Raw genomic sequence first — 17,945 nt, forward strand, 5'->3', positions numbered from 1 at the left:
GAAAATCCAATTTACCAATAGATAGGATTTTTGGATAATTTTTGCAGAAGTCAAAATTGTGATTAAATGTCCAACTATAATTATCTGACGAAGACTTGTTAATTTAACCTCTTTGGACATAAGAATATATCGTAGGTTTGTTCCTCAGAATCTTTGTTTGCTAGTGAACTAAATTATTTGAAAGCAGTTGCCATTGACCGCGTATTTTTTCCATTGCTATTGACAAATTATTTAAAAAAATTCTCCATCTTGCAATGAAAGAAGGCATTCCGCTGTTAGAAATAACACTAACAATCTTGCATTGCTTCCATTTAATCTTTTTATTAGTTACAAAATTTCACGGATTCTCCCGATGTTAAATTTTAAAGTTTCACCTTCAATAAAAGTGTTCAAAATAAAGATTTTTAAAGTTTCACTTTCATTCTCACCTTTCAATAAAGATTCCATTTCTAACTTTAATTTTTGGGAAATTTATAGGATATCTTGTTAATGTGATTTGAGATATATCGGCCAAACTGAAAGTGCGTTAAAGTTTCACATCAAGGAACACGAATTCTATGTCTGAAAAGGCAAAATTAGCAGGTCTTCCACCATGTTTAATCTTAGTTTGAAATATAATCATAAATTTGACATTGTTTCGGCAAAAATTATCCAGAACGTTTCTTCCATGGTAAAATGGATTTTTCTTAAAGCTTTTCACGTTCACGAATATGTATCTTGCTTAGTTAATGGCCTTTAATTCCAATCCAGTTCCTTCTAACATTTTTAAAATTCTATTAACTTAATTTTTCAATTTACGTTATTTCTCTCGACAGATGGCACTACCTTCTTGTTCGCTTTACTTGTTTTGATAAATACAACCGTAGCTTCGTTGCAGATTTCTTTGTTTCTGATGAAGAGGGATCTGTACCTATTTGACCTCGAAATAGAGAGAGTTTTGACAAAAATCTACGCCAAACACAAGGTTGTTGCTTCGCTACTTTTATGTTAATGTACTGTACTTTGATAAGTTTAATTATCCGAAGTAAAAACGTTGGATTTGTAACTGAAATTTTTATTTTGTTCGCCTTATGTACAACCACACTAAAGAAATGGTTTTTGATTTCTTCGTATATCTTTCACATTATGCTTGTATATAGAGTAAACAATTAGTTTATCATCTGTTTAGATGAGCCAAAGTAGGGTATGAAAAAAAATTGGTTAAATTTTTAATTATTATGACTATAAATATAAATATTACAAGCAAATTAACTAATCTTCACAGATAGGCTTCCTGTATAGTAACTGAGCTTCATAATAAAGGCCTTCGTGAATATTACGATAGAAGTTACATGTGAAAATTTATACAGCTATAATCGAATGGATTATTTAATTAAAGCAATCACTCGATGGCTATCTGTTTGATTTCACCCTATTCTTTTATTAGGACCATCTTTGAATACAAAGATCTTGTAATATTTTTGCACTACCACGACTTCCTTAGAGGACATTCGAATCGAAAACGTTTAATTGTTGTTTTTCAAAATAGTCGTTTCTGACTGTACTTTGTTTGCTAACACTCTGTACAGCCAGACATGACTATACTTTCCCGAGACTCTGCTCTGTACATAAAAGTTTGGCATATAATACCCACATCCAATGTAATTATACATAAAAAATTCTCTTCTAAATTAAATTAAGCTTATTGTTAAGAATGTTGATATTAAGGATGAGAATGTTTTATAAATTAAGGAGCTCACGATATCTCATTTGCCATGAACATTTTTCAAAAATTCTCCATAACGTGCTATTATGTGATACGTTGATTCCAAAGGACTGTTTTAAAGCATTACTATTGCAAAAGTAAAATTGCAAAATTTCTACTTTTATAATTCTAATGTGGCATTTCGTATAATCTACTTCCGAGACGTCTGTCACTTTCTCTATATTCTAGTTTCGAATACATATTTTTAAGTTCTAGTTTCCAATATATACTTTTAAGACCTGAATCTTCGGAACTGTTAATTTCAACTAAGATTATCTTAGATTGTATTTTTTTTGGGGGGGGGGAGTTTGCCTTAAAGTTAATAATCTACTTTTTAAACTTAGAAAAATGCAGTAGAAATTTTGATAATTAGAGCTGAATTCTGAAGGCTAAGATTTCAGTATTTAAAAAAATTAGATTTTCACCCGGTTTAACTGTAATAATAAATAAATTCCAAAACGCTCAAGCACTCTCTTACTTCGAAGTAAACTCCGGAATACATGCCTGACGAAGTTGAAATTTGTACGTTATTTATTGTTCACAATGCAAACACATTATTAATAGTCTGATAATAACTCATTAAAATTCTGCGAAACAAATTGCCGTCAGTGTGAAAAACAATAGGTTTATTGTTTGTTACAATTGATAGCTATCTGATGTGCTGCAAACGTTCGACCACGTAACAAAATATATTGCGTCACGATGAAAAATGCATAACTTTGTAAATACACATAGTTATATATATATAGATATATGTGTTAGTTATAGTTACATAGTTATATATACACATAGTTATATATATTACACATAGCAATATTTTTCAATAAAAGCTTAAGCTTTTATTGAAAAATATTGCTATGTTTTTGAATTGCTATGTTTATTGAAAAATATTGTAAAAAATTTTCAGAGCTATCTTTTGATATTTCGGTATTACAGCAAAAAACTGCATTTTCTTTGTTATGCATGATTATATTTAATATTCCTCAAGTTGGGTTATATCACTAATTTTAGTTTAATAAATTCTTATAGAAGTTTATAAGAGTTCTGTTTGAAGTATCAAGCAAGAGTATGAAATAAAATTAAACAAGGATTTATTTCGTTTTTCTATTCTTTTTTTTGTACACATCGGTTAAGAAAATAGATGTTCATTTTAACAAATTATCGGGCTACGTTTCTGTGGGTCACCTTGTGTATTTATTTCATTTTACTGAGCAGTATAAATTGTTTTACTAACGTGCAGCTACATTTCTTAGAGTAGAATTTTGCTTTTTTATTGCGTTATGTTCTCATTTGTCATATATTTTATGAAGATGTACTACTTTTAGTTTTCGATATAAGTTGCTAGAAAAGTTTTAATTTGTCTTCATATTCGCGTAAGTTTTCTACTTATTAGTGAAAGTTTGAAGCATGAATAAAGTTAATTAAAAAAGCAAATAAAAAGTGTACATTTAAACTCAGGATAACGATTTATTTAATCACTAAAGAAAAGCATTTAAAGCAGGGGAAACCCTGGGGATCGATGAAATTTTAAAGGGGGTCTATGATGATCAGGGGGTCCACTGGGTGCCAGCAACCGAATATTCACTGACAATTGATTGGCATAAACTTACATGATCACACTGATTACAAAAATGCATTAATGAAATTAATAACTAATTGTTTATTAATATGAAACTTTATGATACAAATAAGTCAAGTCTTATTCAAAACATGATACATGATCACACTGATTACAAAAATGCATTAATGAAATTAATAACTAATTGTTTATTAATATGAAACTTTATGATACAAATAAGTCAAGTCTTATTCAAAACATGATACATGATCACACTGATTACAAAAATGTATTTATGAAATTGATAACTAATTGTTTATTTATATGAAACTTTATCATATAAATAAGTCAAGTCTTATTCAAAACAAATGGGTACGCTAATTGAAAAAGTTGTTTGAGTGAAATATCTGACTTTTCTCTTTTCTTACCTAGTGGAAGCAGGCTTTAGTCAAGTCTAAATATTGCTATGAAAAACAAGAAAAAAGCTGAATATTTCTGAATAAGAGGATTTGAGAATTAATTAAGTTAAGCAATTTCTCCAAATATTAAAGAATTGCATGTATACATCAAAAGCAGCCATCAAATTAATAAAAATCGAACTTTTGGGCAGTTAGAATTTGCAATTTTGTGTCTGAAAACTTGTTTATATTTGTAACATTAAAAATAATATTACAGAAATAATAAAATCAATTAAGATTAATAAATAATTTTTTTTCAGAACTCTTGTTCATATTCTTAATCTAATTGTGATCTTTAAGTTATTTACTCGCAATTATTTATATTATGATTATGTTATCTGCTATATATTGTAGAGAAAAGTGTAAGGGGGTTGATGAAGAAAACTATTCGTTTAAAAATTGTCGATACAGAAAAGGGTTGGAAATACTTGATATAAAAAATATCCTTGATATAATCTTTTATATAAAACCTTATACATGAAATGCGAATTGAAAATTGACAATGAGAATGTAAGGATTCTATTTCTTATTTGCAGTGATTACATTTGAATTGAAAATAATTTCACTATTCATTTTAAGTACGATGTTATAAAAATTAGACGAATGTGTGTTTTAAATAATACCATATCTGGAAAAAAAAAAGAAAAGAAAAGGAGTGAGGAATTGCTTGATCATGTAGAATTTACCATTTCTGAATTTGGCCGAGTCAAGGCAAATGCATCGTTCTGTTATGTAATACTGTTTCGCAATTTTTATTAACAGTAAATTAATTTTATTGAATGTTAATTTTATTAACTGTTCAGATTGTTACGTAATACTGTTTCCTAATTTTGATGATCAGTAATTTAATTTTTTTAATATTAATTTTATTAACAGTTTAGTTAAAGGTATTTCTCCCGACTTCTTAACGTGCCTTCGAGGTGTGGCGGTCTGCACACTGGGCACGTATTCCAGAGGTCCGCGGTCCAATTCCCGGCAAAGGCGTTGCTTATTTTTCACTTCTCCTGCTTCCAAAAAGATACTTAATGTCTCTACACAGTTTGGAAGTAAAGGGAGCACGAGAGCCCAGCAGTCCGCCAAACTTTGACTTTGACTTCAAATTGGTAGCTTCGTGGGAACGGAAATCGCCTGCCCTTTAGCTGTACGAAACTTTCCTCTAGCTTAATACGAGCTTTATTCAAACGAAAAATGAGTTTTTTAAGACGAGTTCAAACGAAAAATGAGTTTTTTATTTTTTTAAACAATAATATATTACAACTTAATTCTCAAATATTAGCGTTATAAATTCACTATGCACTGTAAACCAATATATTCACTATACACTGTAAATTAATCCACAACAATTGCAAGTGTAAACTTTTCAGTATATGATTCTCAGGGACCTGGATAAAGAGCAGATTTTTGAGGGTTATTATCACCTCTCTTTTGGAACTTTACTTGAACTGAATTAAGGTGGTACGGAAGTACTTTAAAGAAGATTCTACTGTTTACAGGAAAATTGGATGAATTAAAGTAATTTTAACGAATGAGTTTCTACGTGTAATTCAAATACGCATCTTCTATATGGTTTAAAAAATGGTCAAAAGTTTCGGTTGTCAATCACTTCATAAAATATGTGACATTTTCGTATTCTGAAATACACACAAGTTTTGTACTGTTATCATACTTTTGTAAAACTTAGGAATAAGAGCTCATGTATCTGCGAAAATATGTAGAGGTAGTACAAATAATTATACATACAGAGTTTACAGTAAATACAGTGGATTATTTGTAAACTCGAAACAATTTTGTGTCTTTTATTTTAAAATTTTATAGATAAAACGAATAACGAAAATAATTTTCGTAAGCAGAAGAAATCTTATTAAGGATAGCTGGTTTGATTGTACCTTTACGTGAAGAACTGTACCTTAATTTTTACTTAAATCAAGTGTAAAACCTTTCTTACATTATACAAGATTTTAAAGTAAATTTTTCTTTTAAGTGACATCTAAAATTCTCATTAAGACACAACTTCCAAAGAAGTTCATTAGCTGTATGGAACGTTGGAAAGGAGTTTTTTAAATCCGCAATCATAAAGAATGCATTCTCTATTTAAAACAGTAGTTCGCAATTGGGCGGGAATTCCCTCTGGGGGGGGATTTCACGTGTCAAGGGCTAATGCGATCAACCTTTTACTCACTTTTCTTTAAGAATTAAATTTTATTTTAGGAATATAAAAAACTATTTTTATTTAAGTTTTAGTATTTATTAACATTTCTATACTTTTCCTTGTTTAGTTTATGAAACATATTAAAATAATCTAAATTTAAACAGATGGCTACACGTATTTTTCGTGTTTTGGAGTCGGCGGGGGCAGAAATGATCTTCTAGTAATGGTAAAAGTGTGCATGGGGCAAAAAAAGTTTAAGAACTCCTGATTTTAAACGTTCCTTCTTCATTTTTTTAAGAATTGTAGAGCATTAGTTTCATTTCCTGCGTGTAGATGGCGCCTTATGTATCATACCTGATTCCACGCAATCCCGGAAACCGAATAAAAGAGTTTTAGAGATCCTCCGCGTTGTTTGCTGTTAACAAAACATTTCTCGCTGTCAGATTTTACGTGCCGTTGCTACTGGTCTCATTTTAGACGGTCAGCAGATAATTGGCAGGCGTAAATGGGTGGGAAAAATTTTTGCATAGCACGAAATTTGCATGCACGATAGTCTGTAGAAGCAATTTGCCAGAGTGCTTCAGATGTTGGAGCTCACTACTTAAGCGTCATTACGATTGCGATCCATTTAGCGAAATTAAACTATTCCAAAGATTGGGAATTTACAGCCATTGCCTCAGGGAAAAGAGGGTAATAGTCCACTGGGTTTATACGATAGCCACCTCACAACATCCGTAAATCACTGACGAGCCAAGGATTGCTTGATCATTTATTTTCTTTACTTCCTTTTCCTCTTTTACTTTTGATGTTCAGCAAGTCTTAAATTTCAATGGTTCTTTATGTATTTGCTTAGGTAGTGATGAATACTTTCTATTGATAGACAGTTTATAATGATGAGTTTTATTAATGTGTTCTTTATTTGCATCTATGATTACTGTTACAGAAATTCTTCCAGAAAAATGTTTCAGAAAGTAATGATTGAAAGACGTTATTTTTTTTACCTAAAAGAGAGTTATAAATGTGCAGGAATTTAAAATTTAATAATAAAATTAAAACAAAGCATTTTCCTCAATTTTAGTTTTCTCTGAATTCGTTTCGCGTATACATTACTTGATTTTCTGTACATATATATTAACGCGCATGCAGATAGAAGAAGGCGGGATACCAAAAAATTCACCACTGGTCGTACAACTATAATTTCGCCTGGCTAACTACGCACTTCTACCCTAGCTTTGAAGGAAAGCATCCCAGGAGCGGTCCGAAAATCTCCCATTCTTTTTCTCCTACCACTAACCACCAGAGAAGATTTTAGGCTTGTAGTGCATTTTGAATGCCCACTTGCCCCCCCACACGCTATACTCTAAACATATATGCCTTCTCTAGGATTCGAACTTGGGCCCATCGGTACCGCAATCAGCGTTGCTAACTATTATACTGGCTTATACGTTAGCAGCAAGTCGAGATTTGCTTCATCAGTTTGTAGAGTCATTAGGTTTGTCTAAGCAGCAAACATGAAAAATGTGCTATGCTCTCTCAAGAATTTGAACTCCAGATCTTCCGATCTTTGGCCGAACGTCCTTTCCAGTGACATGAAACATTTACTATACTCTCGCAGGAATTCGAACTCCAGATCTTCCGATTTTTAGTCGGACGTACTTTCCAGTTGCATTCTGAAGGCAAGCGGTAAGGAAAGAGAAAACACCTTACTTTCTGTCACGCTTAAATGGTGGCTGAGAAGGCGGAGACCCTATCGTCAGCTTCTTGTGGTGACGAATTATATTCCGTCAAGTTTTAGTTTAGGCGCTATTGCAGAGTTATTAGTCTTATAGAAGCATGTACTATGAAACATGAGCAATGCCCTTGCTGGATTCGAATGTTTGACCTTCTGATTGCTAGTCCGATATACTTTCTAAAAAAATACATAGCAAGAAAGTAGGAAGTAGCTCACAAACCGACTGCTTTACAAATGTAAAAACTTCTCAGAAACTGGGTATTAGAAAACTGAAAAGCATACCTATTATATCAATTTCTTTGATTGGGCTTGGTTGGATATCTTACATACAGGGGATGTGCAACTGATATTCAAAATTAAGAGAGTTTACTCTAGAACTGCTGGATAGATTATAGTTAATAATCTCTGGATAGATTTTACTGCTGGATAGATTTTAATGAAATATGAATGGATATAGGTTGGATATAATACAAATATGTATACTGTATAGCAGACAATGTATAGCATATTTTTTTCTACTTCAGTACGCATGTATGATTGTGCGTGAAGCTTTTCGGCTCTGGAAAGTCTAAAAAAGTGTTTGCAAGATCCAGCAAAAAAAAAGAAAGATAACTGAAAGTTGCAAGATTTCTGTCAGACACACTGCTCTTACAAAGTGACATCTTACTGAAAATGAGGCAATTTATGAGACTCTTTAGCAATAGGTTCTAATCCTACAGCAATGTTGTTTTAAGATCTTGGAGGGTTCTGAGAAGGGCAAGACGAGTTGCAATTGCTTTCTCAAAGAGTGCACCAAAGATGTTCTATCTGTTTTAGGTCTTGAGATTTATCTGGCCAATCAATCCGGTTACTATTCTCACTTTACAGAAAATCAATTGCTAGATTAGCTTACGTGGATGAGCTTTGTCACCCATAAAAATGAGCTGACGGCTAATTTTAACTCTGAAAAACCAACATAGGGCGCTCTAAAATTTCGTCTATTTACAAAAAGAACCGCCGTTTTCTTCCCTCAGCTTCTGACCACAAAAAGCAGTTTACCATAATATGTAAGTTTAGCATGCAGTATAGGTATGCATAAAATACAACATAAGATATAAAGAAAAATTTTCAATATTTTAATTGGCGTGAAATTTTAAAATTATGTTGCAACAATATGAAAATTTCAGTTATTTTGTGAGCACGAATGTATTATCTATAATATGACTTAAAAATGCCCGAAATTTCAAATTTTCTGTTAGAAAATGCAAGCGTCATAAAGTAATACTATTTTCAAGGGTTCTTAATTTAATGAAACAAGTAGCAAATTAATAGAGGAAGTTGTAAGAAAAAAATCATTGCTCATACTTTTCTGTTTCACTAGCACTGTCTCACTAATTTTCTGTTTTGTTAGCATTAAAGTCTTAGGTTTGAAGGACTATCGACTTTAAATTTAGTAGATACATTTTAAGTTAATGAAATACCGGAAGTGCCACCTGTCTCGTAATTGTTGTGTTTCAAGAAGGTAGTGTTTCCTTCCATGAGGGACCGAGATTATGGCTGATGTAAGAATAATCTATTAGTCTGTAATGTTGCGTAGATAACGGATTCCATATTTGACTTTTCATTACAGAAATCTGTGAAATAAGCTCTAAATTAACTGTTGGTACCTAATTTAAATTATTAAAAAACATTATGCATGTAATTGCACCATCTAATATTATTCATGTGTTCAGTATCCGGAAATAAGTATCTTCCCTTATTTGTCTAATCAGCATACTTTATGGAACACATGTTCTCTCAACCGGGAAGGGATTCCTCCAGGGGGAATTTCATACATTCAGAGGGGGGAATGTGCTGAGCGTATCATTTAGCTGTTAAGTATTTAGTTTTAGTTTATGAATATTAAATAATAATTTTATTCAAGTTTTTATTTATCTGCATTTTACATATCTTTTGGTTGTTTAATTTCTCAAAACATGTTAAAAAGTAATCTAAGTTGAAATAAATGTATAAGTATTTTTAAAATTTGGAAAAGGAGAGGGGGGAATGATATTCTAGCATTGGTGAAAGGGATGCGTCGAGCAAAACGTATTGAGAGCTACTGGTTTAGAGGATGGAAAGAGGAAACAACCAAATTAAACTGGAGAACCAAGTGACTATTTCAAGTTAAAGTTAGAATTTTGATTCACATATTTTTTATCTTGCGTAAGTTAAGTACGTGAGTTGTAAGTAAGTTAAAAAGTAGATATGATAAATACTAACTTTAATTTGCCATAGCTCTTTAATTCTTCTTTTTAATTTTGTTATTTTCCTTCCATCCTAAGAATATCGAAATACTTATGTACCATATTTTTACAATTCTAAACTAATGAGTGAGTGGGCTGTATAAAAAAAGAACTAACACCCTTATTAACAGTAATTGCTATATTCAGTACTAGTGCATGCTGCGGCATGTTGCTGAACCGAATCCAGAGAACCAAGTGAGAAGTTTTTTCTTTCTCCAATAGGTGGCGGTGTATTCTAACTTAACATGCGGCCGCCCGTTGAAATTTCAAATTTCAATATGTAAATTAAAAACATACACTTTCAAGAACAGTTTTCAAGAACAACTAATTCTACAGTCCAGAGTTAAAAGCTAATAGATAATTTTTCATCATGAATATAATGTAAAATAATATAAAGATGTAATCGTGAAATACAGTATAAAATAATATAAACATCATAAGAACATAAAATAATTCACAATGTTACAATCTTGCTTGCTCCTTTAAAATAGTGCCATTTCAATATAAAGCACAATTTTCAATAAGAATACGGTAATGTAAAGCATTGTGATCCTGAATAGGCAGTAAGAAAATTTTACAAATACATCGAATATATACATCATTTGACGTTTTAAATTTAACGAATTTGATTTTATTATCATTATTAGATAAAATTTCTACAATTCTAGCTAAAGGCTATTTAAATGGGGGAAGATAATTTTCCTTTAACACAACTAACGTAAACTAACATACCTTCCTTTAAATTTTCTTTATTAATAAACCATTTCGTGCGTTGCTGGAGATGATTTAAATATTCAGTCTGACAACGTTTCCAAATAATTTAAATGAAATTGGTAATAATCTGCAATTTAGAAAGTCTATAATCTGTAAGCTGAGACAAATAAGGTTCAGGATAAGAAGTAAGGGAACGTCTAATTAAACAATGACTCGGCGTTATGGTCTCAAGATCATTTGCATCTGTTGATAAAGATAAAAGTGGGCAACAGTTGAGAATACTTCTGTGACAAAAGTCCAAAATTCTTCTGATGTCAATTTATAACTGCCGATTGTATGCTAAAGATGCTATTTAAATGACTTAATACCTGCTTCCCATAAACCATCAAAATTTGGTGCTCTGAGTGGAATCTGTTTCCAGTTTACACCCTCAGATGTTAAGGAATCTGCTATATCACAATTAGATTTAAGGACTAAGCTACGCAATATTTTTAATTCTGATTTTGTACCAAACATAATAGTACCGTTAACTGACATTATGATATTACATTTTTTACGTCTAGCAATAAATCGTTTAGTAGTAGCATCCGTGATTAAATCAGTTACCTCTGAATGTATTGTAGCTAAATATGTGAATATAGCAACATACACCTTTTCATAATTAACTTATTTGCATAAATAATCTCTCATTTTTTTACCCTTGGGAGGAATAGACCGGGAAATTCAAGTCCACAAAAATTAAATGTAAACCGTCGGTTAACTCTTTCATTAGGTAAATTTCTCATAAGTTGTTTGTTCACATACAATTGGTCTAACCTTAAAATATGTTAAACGTTCATGTACAACCTTTTGAGCTATATCTCGACCATTAATAATCTAATATTTAACACGAACCTGATACAATAAAGCTTGTGCTCCAAGATGCAAATCTTTAATCAAAAATTAATCTAGCAAATGCACGATTTGTTGGCATTACATGCGGAAACTTTTGACTGCAGTTAAGATTACTCTTTGTAAGTCTGCATTCTACTCTAAGAAGAGAATCCTTGTCTAGAAATTTACATAAAAATTTTAACTTACTTTTAGAAGAGACACAATTATTATTTTTTCAAGGATAGAATATCTTTGTTAAAGTATTGTAATTGTTCATACCTGATCATGATATTTCAGCGTCATCCAATTCTTTAACAATTAAGGCACGTATTAAATTTTTTCCTTTACAATTGGCTATAATTCTGCAGACAAAACGTAACACACATATAATACGAATAGAGTTATCACTAACTTTAAGAATATGGTGTAAAATAAGGGAATTAGAGTTCACATTTAGATTAATTAAGTCATTGTCTTTAAGTTTGAGTTCCTTGATGTATTCGAAGTCAGCCATATCAGATAAAATAATTTCACAAATCTTAGTCAAAAAGGTTAGTTCATACCACCATAAATCATTGGGAAGAAGATTCTTAGGTTCAACTCCATGTGACACCACATCAGCTACATTATTATGAATGCTAATAAGGTACCCCTCACGAACAGAAGTCATTCTGAGAATAATAGACATTCTGTTAGCAGCAAATGTCTTCAGTCAAATGTTTCTTCTTAATCCATGCTAACATTATAGACGAATCATTGAAATAATACGAGTACATCTTGCCTTGAGGTAGTTGAATGGCTTTTAATATTCTTTTCCTAAGTTTTACCAACAGAACTGCACCACTAAGTTTCAAACAAGGAATGGTAATCGACTTCAAAGGTAAAACATTGAGATTTCCTGCACAGATGTCTTGATGAATATTCCTTCAGAGATGACTCACATTTCACATAAATTGCAGCACGATAGGCGTTCTGACTAGCATTGCATAATCCTATTATTTCTATTTGCTGTAACCCATCAGTTAGAACAAATCTATGGATGCCATAATCGTCGACTATTTTAAAAATGAAGAAATGCCTTCCATTATTGAATGCCATTTTTAAGAAGAAGCGTATTCTAATTTATTTTCCAAAGTTTTTGTAGAAATATTTTAGTCTTTGCTGTGACAGGTCCAATCAAACCTAATCGATCAAAGAGGCGACCTGCTGATAAGATATCTCTTTTCGTTACTTTTTCTTTAATGTCAGGCATCCTTAAATTGTAAGAAAACTGTCTGTAGGCGTACTCCGTGACACTCCCAAGGCGTTTGTAACCTAAGGCTTATCAGTAACTTGAAAAGAATAATCCTGAGTTATACTTTCTCTGTTTTTCAGTAGTTCGGTATTATTTGAACACAGTTTGTTTAATTGCATTCCACCACGTTCTAGCAGACAGATTAACTGCGTATGCAACTCTTTGGCATCTTGCAGAGTGTAGCCTCAGTGATAGAGCCATCTGTGTAAGAGTCTTTCAGTATGGCAAGACATAAGAAAATCAGTCGCTTCATTCATTGCTGTTTCAGGAACCTTGTTGCAAGGAATGGTGCACTTGCTGTTTCGTATGTTACAGTCTTTAGATGAAAAGTCTGTACATGGCTACCAATTGATTCTTTCCATAAGATCAACTGCAGGGTTCTTTAAGGCAGTTCAATAAGTATTTGTACATCTTCTGAACATCAGCTCCTAGTGCATAGTTGTTGTCATATATCTCTCTGCGTTCAGACCTCCTCTCGCGGCGAGAACCCAGCAGATGAGACAGACAGAGTATGTGTCAGACGAAAATTGTCTGCAGAACGTTGGTAGAGGGTTCGCGCCCTGAGTTCGAATTTCGATTTTAGCCCGGGTAGTTGATTCAATTTTGTAGAGTGTTAGGAACACCTGAGTTTAAACGGATAATCCATGGGTATTTTCTTAAATCATACTCTATCATCATGTAAATATTTTATGCATAGAAGTCGTGTTTCTAGATAATACGAGTAAAATGCTAAATTTTCAATCACGTGTTGTGTAACGTCTTTGCCATCCAGACAAGCACGACAGCTGTATTTTTCGAAATCTAGTAATAATAGAAAATAAGTCTTCTTGGGGTATTCGTCCCTTCATTATTGTTGAATTAAATCTATTCTATTAGCCGCTGATCCATTAAACACAACGCGAAGCTTGGTAGAAGTTTTCTCCGGACAATAAACTCCGTGATGACTAAGACAATGCAGATAAAAGGTCGATGTTTCAATATCTTGAACTTCTTCCATGTGATTTAAATCCGTATATTTCTTGGTAATATACTTATACAAAGTTTTTATATTCGTATTCGAATCGTTTTCTAGCCGATTCCACAATTCATTTAATCTTTTTTTAGGTAGCCTTTTCGATTCTCCTATGTCCACACCTTCCCTAATGGGTAACTGAACTATATATCTTTCATCATTTTCTCGATAGTGAGTATGCTTGAAATGTTTTCTACAGAAAATTTCTTTTAAACTTAAAACATCCTTCATATTTTCAATGCATTCAACTCCCAAAATCTTTTCAGAATTTTGTCAAGCTCTTTATCGCTATTCAGAACTAAGCCACAATAATTTACTTCTGACTTGCTCTTGCATGTACCAGACAGCGATATACTCAAAAACTATTTTTTGGAATTCAACGGTTGATTTTCTAATTTAAATTTTCTTAGTATCTATTTTGTTAGGAGTTCCAAATTGGGAATCAGCTAATTGAATGTCAATGGGAATATTTAACTACTGCACGTCTATATTTTTTGATGGGGTTAGATTGGTAATTTTAGAAATAACTAAACAATTGATTTTACATATGTTAAATCCTTATTCTAAATTTGTACATCTAGTTGATAATTAATATATATAACGTTCTCATTCATGTATTCCGGATACATATGCACATATTTTTTTTTTATTTAACAAATTCGCTGCGGTTATTAAGGATAGCGAGAACTGGAATTCTTTTTCTTTCTGAATTACTGCTATTGCCATCGCTAATAGCACATTTTTTCTCCGTGTCCAAAGGCAACTTGATTATGTTTATAACGGGGAACCATGTGCATTTCTTGTTTACAATCTCGTCACCCGATGTTTCCGTTTTTGTTTTGTCTAACTGTTGATCGATGGCGTCTTTCTCATTCATGTATTCCGGATACATATGCACAGATTCTTTTTTCATTTAACAAATTCGCTGCGGTTATTAAGGATAGCGAGAACTGGAATTCTTTTTTCTTCTGAATTACTACTATTGCCATCGCTAATAGCACATTTGTTCTCCGTGTCCAAACGCAACTTGATTATGTTTATAACGGGGAACCATGTGCATTTATTGTTTACAATCTCGTCACCCAATGTTTCTGTTTTTGTTTTGTCTAACTGTTGATCGATGGCGTCTTTCCCTAAGCAAGCGGTGGATTAACGAAAGATGTTTTTATGGCTTTTGGAACATCCGAATTTAGAATCACATTTTGCGATTAAATGTACTTTACTGAGAGAGTTTAAACATAATTTATTATTTTTAACTATTTCATATCTTCGATTTGGATTTAATTTTGAAAAATGAGTCACATTTATGTAGTGGATGATTATTACTTTTACATATTGGATTTTAAGCACTATCGGTTTTAAACACCAGAGTCTTTAATTCTGAATTTTTCTAATGGCTATTTCACTTTATTAGCATCGCGGTTAATGTTATCTAATAATTGGCATCTTTTCTCTAAAATCGAAATTAATTCATCAAACGTAGGAACTTCTGTAGCATTAATCCTTAGTTCAAATTGTTTGCGCGTTTCATAATCTAGTCTCTGAGGTACAGTATGTAATAACAGAATGTCCGGCAGATTATTTTTCTCATACTTTAAAACATTAAACTCCCTAACGGTTTTAGTAATATTATCTATTACATATCTTATCTCCTTAGACGATTCAAATGTTAAACTACGTAAATCCATTACTGACTTCATATGCGTCTCAATTAAGATTCTTTTATTTTCATATATACATTGAACAGCTTTAAAAATAGAGAACTGAAAGTATCGTCAATGGTTTCAAGATGCCTTGCTTCATCAATTAATGTACCCTTTAAAAATAGAGTTTTTATACTTTAAATAATAGAGTTTCTGAACTCTTGTTAATTAAATATTATTAGCAAAAAGATTTCGAATTGCAACTTCAAATTTTCCATTCGGTACATTTACCAGAAAATTTAGGAATTGTTAATTCTGGCAAATGTACTTTCCCTTAAAAACCAAATTTACTAAAATTTACTTTAGTCACTTTCATATTTAGAGCTTACAATAGATGATAAAATTTCCATAACTCTAATCTGTAGTAATTCCGTTCTTTGTTCCATTTCGGCAACTCCTTCATCGATTGCGGTGACATCTTCTTTTTCAGCAACTTTCGGAATATCTATTTCTTAAGTTTCTGATGTCCATTTGAATACTTTGAAGGACCTATACTTTATTTGAATTTCATTTTTATTCTCATTACCATCTACTTAGTTTCGCTTTTAATGTTGTTTCATTTCTATCCAATTCCGGCATTTTGTCCTTTACTCCGGCTTAACGACCAATGTATTACGTTTCTATAATTCTAAACTAATAAGTGGGTCGTATAAAAAGAGAAATAACAACTTTATTAACGGTAATTACTACATTAAGTACTAATACATGCTCTGGCATGTTGCTTAGCGAATCCAGAGGATCAAAGGGGAATTTCTCTCTTTCTGCAACAGATGGCTCTGTATTCTAACTTATAATATATCCTTTTAAACCGCATTACTCCACAATTAATCCTTCTCATATGATTCTTAGATAGTATTAATGAAGCGAGGATTTATATAAGGCTTCAGCCAATCATAATATTAAAATTTTTTAAATGAAACTTAAAGTAACCTATCAGTGACACCAACCTGTAACTGAATCTGACTTAGTTAAACTTTCATTTTTAAGGAATGTATGTCTTCATTACATTTCGTCTTGCAAGCCTGCTTTTTCATTCTTTAAATCTATTGCAATGTTAAAAGTATCGATGTGACTATTCAAGAACAAGCACTCTTTTTGTTGCTACAATTTAGCTGTATCAGTCCCAATATCGGTTTTTCAAGAAATAAAATCTGTGCGTTTCTTAAGAAATAAGACGTAAGTGTATGTCAAAATTGCTGCTACATCTTTATGGTTCAAGTTCGTCACTAACTAAACTAATGTCTCTATATATAGTATATTGTTACTGATTTGGTATTTAAATAGTTAATGTTAGTAGACTTATAAATTAAATTGTTTTATTCTCCTTGCAGTGCAGCGCGTGACGAATATTAAAAGAAAGCTAAGCCGGAAAATTAAAAATACAAGAGCACGTGCATTTAACATTTAATAAATAAATATCTCTTTTTGATTTTGAGAAAATTTCAGAAATTTCTCGCGCGCGATTTAAAATCTTATAAAAAGGAGGAAAACCTCTCAATTCAGTTAGTTAGTTAGTTTTGTTGTTGTTTTAAGAGTTTGTTTAGAAAACTGCTCTTGTTGACTGTAGCGAATTCACGGATTAGCTTTCTCTAGCTGTTTTGAATTAAGTTCTGTTGAACGTTTAAGTAGTTAAAAGATAACTACTGTGAGATATTGTAATATTGTACGATTATCTCAGGAAATTTAAGCATTTTGTTTTATTTGTTGTGATAATAATAAATTTTGTTCATTTTTCATCGGACTTGTGCATTCAATTTATAACGAACCCGTACGCACGCAACAATATATACAATAAAAGACGATAACTACACAGTTTTCAAGCAGCGTATTAAAATATCACATTTAATAACACGTTGTAATGGATTCTGTAGTAGAACGCAGGCCGTTGAAACCGTAATGAACAGCGAGAGAATTTCGATAGCTTAGAGGTGTTGAAACTCCAATCCATAATGAATAAGAAATTTGGAAGTCGAGGTATATTTAATTCAACTTTTATTCCAAAAGTTTACATTTTTGATAAATTTGCAGTATTAAAGAAGGAGCAGACAGACTGCAGTCCAGCTAGGCCAAAGCACAGAAAGCAAGTGAGCATTACGTTCAGGGTGAAATCTTAATTCAGAATGAGTTAGTTTTGGTTCCCAATGTATTTTGATTGGATAGTTAATACTGCTGTAAAATTACTATTGGCTGTTTGAGTTTTAATTCCATTTACATCATCAGATATTATTTAAGAGTCATATGACAGTGATAGACACGAAATCATTAAAGGCAACTGTTTCAGCACTTGAAAAATAAGTGAGAAATTTATCTTTAAGAAATTGTCAATCCAAATCTACACATTCGCGGACATAAAATGCTAAAGCTTCACCCCTTTAACGTTTTGAAAACACTAATAGGTTTTCTTTATCACTAATATTTTTACTCTCAAACTTTTTTTCGACCAA

Source organism: Stegodyphus dumicola, chromosome X2 (genome assembly GCF_044657685.1).
Source record: "Stegodyphus dumicola isolate Sdum_Otavi_A_Nest chromosome X2, ASM4465768v1".
Classification (NCBI taxonomy): domain Eukaryota; kingdom Metazoa; phylum Arthropoda; class Arachnida; order Araneae; family Eresidae; genus Stegodyphus; species Stegodyphus dumicola.